The sequence below is a fragment of the Nuphar pumila genome, chromosome 3 (genome assembly GCF_984573655.1).
Source record: "Nuphar pumila chromosome 3, dmNupPumi1.hap1.1, whole genome shotgun sequence".
Classification (NCBI taxonomy): Eukaryota; Viridiplantae; Streptophyta; class Magnoliopsida; order Nymphaeales; family Nymphaeaceae; genus Nuphar; species Nuphar pumila.
The window spans coordinates 48,603,845-48,612,499 of record NC_143251.1 but is presented as its reverse complement, the minus strand read 5'-3'; the positions used below and the strand labels follow the sequence as shown (position 1 = coordinate 48,612,499).

The following is an 8,655-nucleotide window of genomic DNA, read 5'->3' as shown; positions in this document are numbered from 1 at the left end:
TTGACTTCATCTTGTCCTATATTAGGAGTTTGATGTGTAGGCAGCATTTTAGTTGACATAGGACTACTTCTGGCATTGCTCTAACATTGCTCATCACGGGCTCATACCATTGTCAAATTTCAAAATATTATCAATTTTTGTGATAATGACAGCAAATAATCCCTATACGTCTCAAGCTGATCCAACTATCAAGCTTGAGTATTTTGCTAAGTACTCGGGCCACAAAACGCAGAAATTCTATGTCTATGTTTTACAAAGAAATCAGGTCTCGGGGCTTATACCCGACCTACACTGACTTGAGCACTCTTACCAAGTCTCCTCTAAAAAGAAAAACATAAAATGGAATGCACGAAAGGCCTCCCTTATGATTGGCCCTAAGGACATAGGAGATGAGTTAAGAGAAGTTTATCCCAATCCACGATGGAGCTGTGATCTAGTTAGCAGGCAAGCCAATCAAGTGATGGGCAACAAATTTTACGGCAGCCTCGATCTCGGTTGCAATCTTTAGATCATGGCCGTTCCTTAACAAGGGCGGGAAGAAGAGCCATATCACTGTGGCCAACAATACTGTCAAATTCAACACCACCTTGAGGGCGTTAGGAAGTCGACCTACGAGGCCAGGCCCAAGCTCCCACTCCAGCCAGTCCTCTACAACTGCCAAGAAGCCGTGTAGGAAGAAGAACCATGTCCACTCCCAGGTAGGTGGCTGCATGGTCAGGTAGTACAGCATTAGCTCATGCATGAGCCCAGAGACCATGAAGGTGGCCACCATCGCCACGGCTCGAGCTGGCCGACTGCCCATAACTGTGGAGCACGCCGATCGCACCGGCAAGTACACGGTCATGCGGAGTGTGCTCGTCACGATGAGGTTCCACCGGTGCCCCCAGAAGTCGCGGAGCGACGTCGACAAGAATGGCCGGTTGAACTGCGGCTCTAGCTCCACACCGAGCCAGAGCCGAACCAGAACCGCAGTGCAGACGAAGATTATGTCCATGACGATCAACATTTGAATGGCATACACCAACAGGAGCATGCTGGGGTGAGGCAACTTTTCTCTGTGAATGTAAACCAAGAAGGACAAGAGAATGATCACAGACTCAATTACTAGATTCAATAAGGCTCTGAGTAGGTTGGTGGATGGATGTGGTTGGTGGGTCGAGCTTGGTGGTTTTGCGTTGATGGGGAGCGCAGCGAAGGCGAGGAAGTTGGGGAGGGAGCGCTGGTAGTGGATGAGGGGCCCCGTATCAAAGCAGAAGAGAAGGAGCCGAAAGTTGCAGAGCCAGACGAGTAAAAAGCTATTGATGGAGCGCATGATGATGGAGGAGAGAAACCAAGGGAGTTTCAGAAAGAGGTAGGAGATGGGAAGCATGGCGATGAGCCTTGGTGTGTTCTTGGGGAGTCTGCCAACGACAGCACAAATGTAAACTAAAGCAGCAAGAGCCAAGATCCACAGTTTTGCCAAGCTCTCGAGCTCGCCCATGTTGTGTGCTCTGGACAGGGAAGGAAAGAAGAAGTTATGTGAGTTTTGTGAGGAACCTCACTTGGTGGGTTCAAGTCTTTGGGCATCTTATAGGGTGATTGGAAAGATACAGGGATTCTTTTTCTTTTTTTCTTTTTTGTCTGGGCCAAGAAAAAACCCACCCTATCACCTACCGCACATTGTTAGACCTCAGCTTGCCGTAAGGGATAAACCGGGAGAGAAAGAGAGAGAAAAGCACTTAAAAAGCTTAATAAGTATAATATATTCTGTCAATTACAGCTTGATTACAATGACTGCACTAAATTTCTCAAAGAGTTCCGTCAACAGTTCCTTTCAACTTTTTAAAACTCCAAAGATCAGTGATAGAGAGGACTAATCGCTCTTTTTTATTTTGGCCCCCATGTGGCAATTTTTTTTTTTTTTTTGATATACCATAGCGACAAATCTCGGTACACAAGGGCGTAGCTAGGGGGGCAGGACTGGGCTGTAGCCCAGTCCTGCCTCCCGAAACAGTTAATTTTTTTTGTTTTTTTTTTAAAAGCCCAGTCCTAGCCCAGCCCTGATTCCATATGAAATAGATTTTTATCCATTTTTGTAGCCCAGTCCAGTCCTAGCCAGCCCTAACTGCACCAAATAGTTTGATTTGTCCATATAAAATAGATTTTTGTTAATAATTGTAGCTATTTTTTATTTTATCTCAAAAAAAAAATTCGGGGGCACTGCCCCCGAACCCCCGACTATCGCACAAATAGTTTTTTTTCCTACACCCCTGTTTGCCCCCCCCCCATGAATCCTAGCTACGCCCCTGTCGGTACACTTAATTTCTTGTGAAAATAATGTGACATATTCATCAAATGAGACAAATCTGGAGAAAGAAATGTGATATATTAAATATGGGAAAATATATGGTGTTTTTGTAACATGATACCTTAGGGTGGTATACACTCTTGTTTGCATGGATAGGCTATCAAATGGTGGAGCTAACCATACAGACATGGTTAGCATGGTTTATTTACTATATTAAAAGGTTTTATCACGTCTAATACGTCAAAGGATCCTACTTTTGAGACTGTCAAAATCAATCGCTCACAATTCACAAAAATAAGAGTGGTCTAGAAATGTTATACTACATCGTATTTTTGTCAACTTTAACACATGAAAATAGTAAATAAAAATATGTTAAGCATGATCCAAATGTTAGATTTTTGCATTTGTAGCATAGAGCTATAAAAAAACAAAGTGTGTATCACCATAACACCATAGAAGCACCCATTAATTATATCTCGCATGATTTTTCACGATAAATAAGTTTAACCAATACCCTTGTTTTAACGTGGTGGGGTTGGGGGTAGGGGGGGGGGGTCACCTTGTGTTGGGTCGTTGCAAGATCGAATCCCGATGGTATATGGTTATATATATAACTGGTAAGGGTCTGTCTAACCACAGCTTTATCAGTAGAAAAAAATTTATAATCCTTTCTCATCACCCAAAACCTTTCCCACTCTCTCTCTCACCTAAAATGCTCTTTCTCTATCTCATCCAAAAAAGTCATTCATAAAAATATATGTTAACATTTTTTTACTTTGAGAAGATTTTTCTGAAATTTTTTAAGAAAATCTGGTTTTATGAAAATATCCGAAGATAGTCATTTATGAGAACGAGATTTCTAACTATGGGATACTTGGACCGGACCCGAACCAAACCCTATAGGGTCCAGGTATGGTGATAAATAAGAAGATTCAATTAAGACTTGGGACCGAGAGGTGCCATGCATGTTGATCATAGAACGGAATCGGTTCTCGCAATGTAAAACACAAGTGTTCCCCCTCTCTTAATTTTGACGTGTATGCCCTTACACATACCTGGGATTCGACCGAACGAACTCTTATAAAATCACCAAGTCCTATAGGGTTACAAACCTCATATAGACCTCAAATTTTGATGTGTATGCCCTTACACATCTCTTAACATGCTCATAAAATTTCAGCAAAAACGCACGAGACAAAAGTATAACGCTAGTGTAAATTGACAATTCTACCCGATCGGTTACAAGCTTGTGCACACGGACAAAACCGTGCGCCAAGAACCTCCTCTAGGAGGTTTTATGTGCAATTGATAATGCACAAGCCTAAGGACCAATTACATGATCTTGGGCCTGTCGGAAGGACTTTAACAATACATCTTTGAGAGGACTTTTCACTTGGTCCAACATAAGGAAGGACCATTGCTTGAAGGGATTGCATGTGTCACGGGCTGGGAAGCGAAGGCCCCCGTGACGTAGCTTCGGACAATCACACGCCGAAGGCAGGCCTTTTAAGCGCACAAGCAACGCACAACACATGCGCACGAGCGGAAGCAAGAGTACGCGTATGCACAAGCACAAGAGAGAGAGAGAGATGCAAAAAGCTTCTTTATAGATACTTGAAAGCAAAGTACATCAAGAGGGGAAGAGAGGGTCCGAATACACGGGGTACTTAGGCCGTAAGGCCTTGTGGGGCACTCTAGAGTGCCAAAGAGGTGTATACATTAGAGCAAAAAGGTGAAAAACATGGCGGTCCGGAACACGCTCCCCTACCTAAGCTGGCGCCGTCCTCGACGCCAATTGTTCATGGTAGCCTTCTATAAGCTGTCGATGCTGGAACATGCTGCTGGCTTTTTCCCAGGTGGCTTCACATTCTGGTAATCCTTTCCACTGCACTAAGTACTTTTTAACTTCTCCTAGATAGTTGTTGGAATGGTTGAGGATGATATATGGATCTCTGCCTGGTACACTAACTGTTGAAGGTGTTCGCTGCGGGATCGGAGCACGTTGAGGCATGCTCCGTTGAGGATCTCCTTCATCTTCGTGGAATGGCTTCAGGTTGCATATATGGAATACCGGGTCCACTTGAAAGTTTGCTGGCAAGTCCAGCCGGTACGCCAAGTTTTCCACACGTTTGATGATGGTGAAGGGGCCATCATACTTGCGAATAAGGCCTCTGGGACATCCGCGACTTTTTCTATCTCATCTGTAGCACGGATTGTGACAAGAAAAGTCTCGTCACCACTTTTCATGCCTCTCTTCAACTGGAGCGCAGACACCAAACGCTCACAAGTCTTTTCTGTCATCGCAGTAACCATGCAAGGCTGACTCTCACTCTCAAAACTGACAACGTTGAGGTGGGGCATCGGCGCTGCCTTGTTGCTTCTCAAGAATTCCATCCCGAGGATGACTTTAAAATCATCCATGGGTGCGACTGATAGTGCGATCCTTCCAGACCAGTTGTGGATCCGCACTGGTACATCCCGAGCAACACCATAGATGGCTTTAGCCTCTGAATTAACCGCTTTCATGCGGCTCTCTTTTTGTTCCCATTGTAATCCCAACCGTTCTGCTTCTTCACGCGAGATGAAATTGTGCGTGGCACCCGTGTCTACCAATGCCTTGGTAAGTCTTCCGTTGAGCAAAAGTTCCAAATACATCAATTCTTTGCATACCATCGGTTCCACACTGGTTGCGACCTTTACTGCATTCATCATCTGCATTGCGCCAACTGTTGGCGCTTCTGCAAGTTGATCATCTTCCTCACCCTGAACAGTATTTGCAACTCGGAGTGCACGGTTATCTCCATTCCCTTGACCGTGGTTTCTATTGGGACATGTATCTTGCCAATGATCCCCATGGCAGATGCGACAGTCGCGGCGACGATAATTACCACCTTGGAAGTTATTCCAATTCTGATTATTATTTTGGCCATCTTGACGGCCATGATTCTGCTGGTTTCCCCGACCAGCATTTTGTCCTTGGTCATTTCTTCGATTGTCCCTTCGGTTGTTGCGGTCATTTCCCTGCTGTTTGCCTTGAAATGCAGGGTCATTCCTATCCAGCTCGGCAAGTTTCTCTGCAACCGCAAGCGCCTCAGCTAGTGTTGCGGGGTCATGCCGGATAAGTTCTTGGTTTGCCCATCCTTGCAACCCGTTGCCAAAGTAAAACAACCGATCTTCATCATCCATTCTCTCCACTTCCAACATTATCGAAGAGAATGCCTTGACATAGTCATGTACTGACCCTGTCTGTTTCAATGCCAATAACCTTTTGCGGGTCATTTTCTCTTGATTTTTAGGTAGAAAGTAGTCTCGCATTTCCTTCTGGAGGTCTTCCCATGAGGTTATAGCAACCAATCCCCGTCGAACATCACCTAAGCGACGTCTCCACCAAAGGGTCGCTTCATCCGCAAAGTACATTGTTGCGGTGCGCAGCCTATCTGTGTCCTCTTCTATCCTCGCTGCTTCTAGAAATTGGTCCATCTCGTAGATAAAATTCTCGAGATCCTTTGAGTCCCGCGTGCCTTTATACTTTGCGGGCTCAGGTAGCCTGTAACGTGGTCTCTCCACATATGTCGCAACACCGCCAGCCGGGGCAGTTCTCAACTGCCGCTCTAACTGTTCATTCTTTCGTCGAACAACATCCAATTCAGCAGCCATGATGTTGAACCGACCCAACAAATCATCAAATCTGGTGGAAAAGTCCTCCACCGAGTAGTTAAGTTTAGTGGCAAGACTTTCCACCGAGTCTTCCACTCCCTCTACTGCTGTCTTGATCTCTGCATTGAGATCTCTGAAAGCAACACAAGTTCCATTAACCAACTTCTCCATTTTGGTCACTGACCCAGTCAGCTCCGCCACATCGCGCGAGATGGCTGACACCCGATCATCGGCCATGAAGTCCTCTTCAGCAGGAACCACACTGCTTGAATGAGTCATGACAATCTTCTTCGGCGCCATTGTCACTCCCAATGTCGACACGGCTCTGGTACCAACTTGTCACGGGTTGGTAAGCGAAGGCCCCCGTGACGTAGTTGCGGGCAATCACACGCCGAAGGCAGGCCTTTTAAGCGCACAAACAACGCACAACACACGCGCACGAGCGGAAGCAAGAGTACGCATATGCACAAGCACAAGAGAGAGAGATGCAAAAAGCTTCTTTATAGATACTTGAAAGCAAAGTACATCAAGAGGGGAAGAGAGGGTCCGAATACACGGGGTACTTAGGCCGTAAGGCCTTGTGGGGCACTCTAGAGTGCCAAAGAGGTGTATACATTAGAGCAAAAAGGTGAAAAACATGGCGGTCCGGAACAGCATGATGACAGAGCAAAAATGAGGCCTATTTCAATATTGGATCATGCGCTCATAACCTTAGAGTGGGTGTCAAATGGTCAAATAGTCATAAATTCAGGTTGGAGTCATAGTGGCCGCATGATCATAAACTTATTAAAAAACGTTTAACAATGGTACGTAGGTCCAACCACATGAAAGCTCTTTGGGCAGCCCTTAGATTTGTTAAAAGAATGCTCTTTGTACGTAGAAGACTAATAGAATGGTCAATAGAGGAGGGGGCAAAACCTTTTGATCAATGACATTTCAAAGTCCAGAGCTATGCAAGAAATAAGATAAAAACAAAGATCCAAGGTCCATTAGATGGAAAATATGGACAAGAACACAAAGTTTTTCCGTCTATATGCATCATCTCAAAGGTGGAAAAAATTTCATCCCTCAATTTCAATATATAGGGGGCGAGCATATGAGGGTGACAAAATCATTGGATAGATCACGTGATACTTTAATATGAGGATGACAAAATCATTGGATAGGTCACGTGATACTTTAATATGAGGATGACAAAATCATTGGTACAATTAGATTTGAGAGAAGCTGGTATGAGTTCGTTTGATGACAAAGCACCGGCATCTTTGAAGAGGGTAACCATACATTCTCATCATGCAAGTCCTATAAAGAATGGTCATAGGGGAGAGGTGGATAGCTATCTTGGAGTCTTCTTCCATTTTTGTGGTTTAAACGGTCAGCAAAGATCCTTCTTTAAACCTAAGTCCCATATCAAACAAATGGAGAAACTGAGGGGACTCAAACTTTTATACCTGACAGGGGGCGAGACCTTTTAACACCATTTAAGGTATAATAGGGCATTAAAAAAAAATATGCCACACTATTACCTTGTTAAACAATTTTTATTTACCATTCTTTTTTTTTTCACAACCCAAAAAAAAAGTAGATAAGTCTCGGATCGCTCGACCAAGTCAATGATGAGACCCAGTTTACTTGTTCACGTCTTAGTTGACTCGGCTGAGTCTTAATATTGACTTGGCTAATTTAGTTCCGAACCAAGTCATACTGATTTTCTTTGACTTGGTTATTTGCCGATACAAGACAACTCGATTGAGTAACGAGTTGATTTGCCAACCATGCTCCAACCTTACTTTCATTTGTTTAATTGTTTACCGATCAATGAGCGTATATAGTGACAAGGGATCTGGTGCAATGTAATCCCACATAAACATAAACAAATGCAGACCCTCTAAGCTGCCAATCCCTCTGTGGTTCATACTGGACTTGAGTGCTCAACAGGGTTTTTGGTACCCGGGCAAGTCTGCAAATGGGTCTGACTCGGGTCCGACATAAAGTAAGAACACAAATAGGCTCGACATGGTCCAGCAGTTTACTGGTCAGGCCTAAAGTGCACAGCCTGATCCGACCAAGGTCTGGCCCAAACCCGATAAGAACTTAGACCAGGCTTTCAACAGGTGTGGGTTCTCGTGGGGCACTTACAAGCACGAGGGTAAAGGCCCATTTTAAAACAGTAAAGAGGCCTTTCACATTTGTTTTTTATCATCTGCATCAATCGTCTCATTTTACAAATGTACACAAGAAGCTTGACCACTGGGAGTATAGATCTTTTTTTTTTCAAGTTAAATGCAGTATTGTTATGTGAATTTAGAAACACATGATAGAATTGACATAAATGAAGTTATATCAGTAAATTGATTCTCATGTTCTTAAATGTTTATTTCTATTGTTATGTTATCATGTTTTGATGCAGTGAGTTTTTGCGGTTTGGGTGCCTTGGTTCATGTGCCAAAGCCGGATCCGATTTTGTGCTTATCTTGAGTCCATTTGGGTCTGTTATACCCGTTGGAGAGGACCCGCTACATTGGTCTCAATGGGTGGTATTTTGGGTCTCAAGGTCTCTCCTCCCTAGTGGTTAGAAGTAGAGGCGACGTAATTGGGTTTATTACAAATTTACAAGTACTTGGCGTGGGTTAGTTTTTTTTTAAATAGGTTAAGTCTTGAAAAATCATTTAGTATCTTAGGTGTTAATTAAGTAGCTAGTGGTTTAAATA

General features: G+C 43.9%; 1 pseudogene; it reads right to left on the bottom strand.

Annotated features, from left to right (window-relative positions):
* Nucleotides 1-433: 433 nt before the first annotated feature.
* LOC149842847 (putative long-chain-alcohol O-fatty-acyltransferase 5 pseudogene) lies at nt 434-1,480 on the bottom strand (annotated as a pseudogene).
* Nucleotides 1,481-8,655: the final 7,175 nt, after the last annotated feature.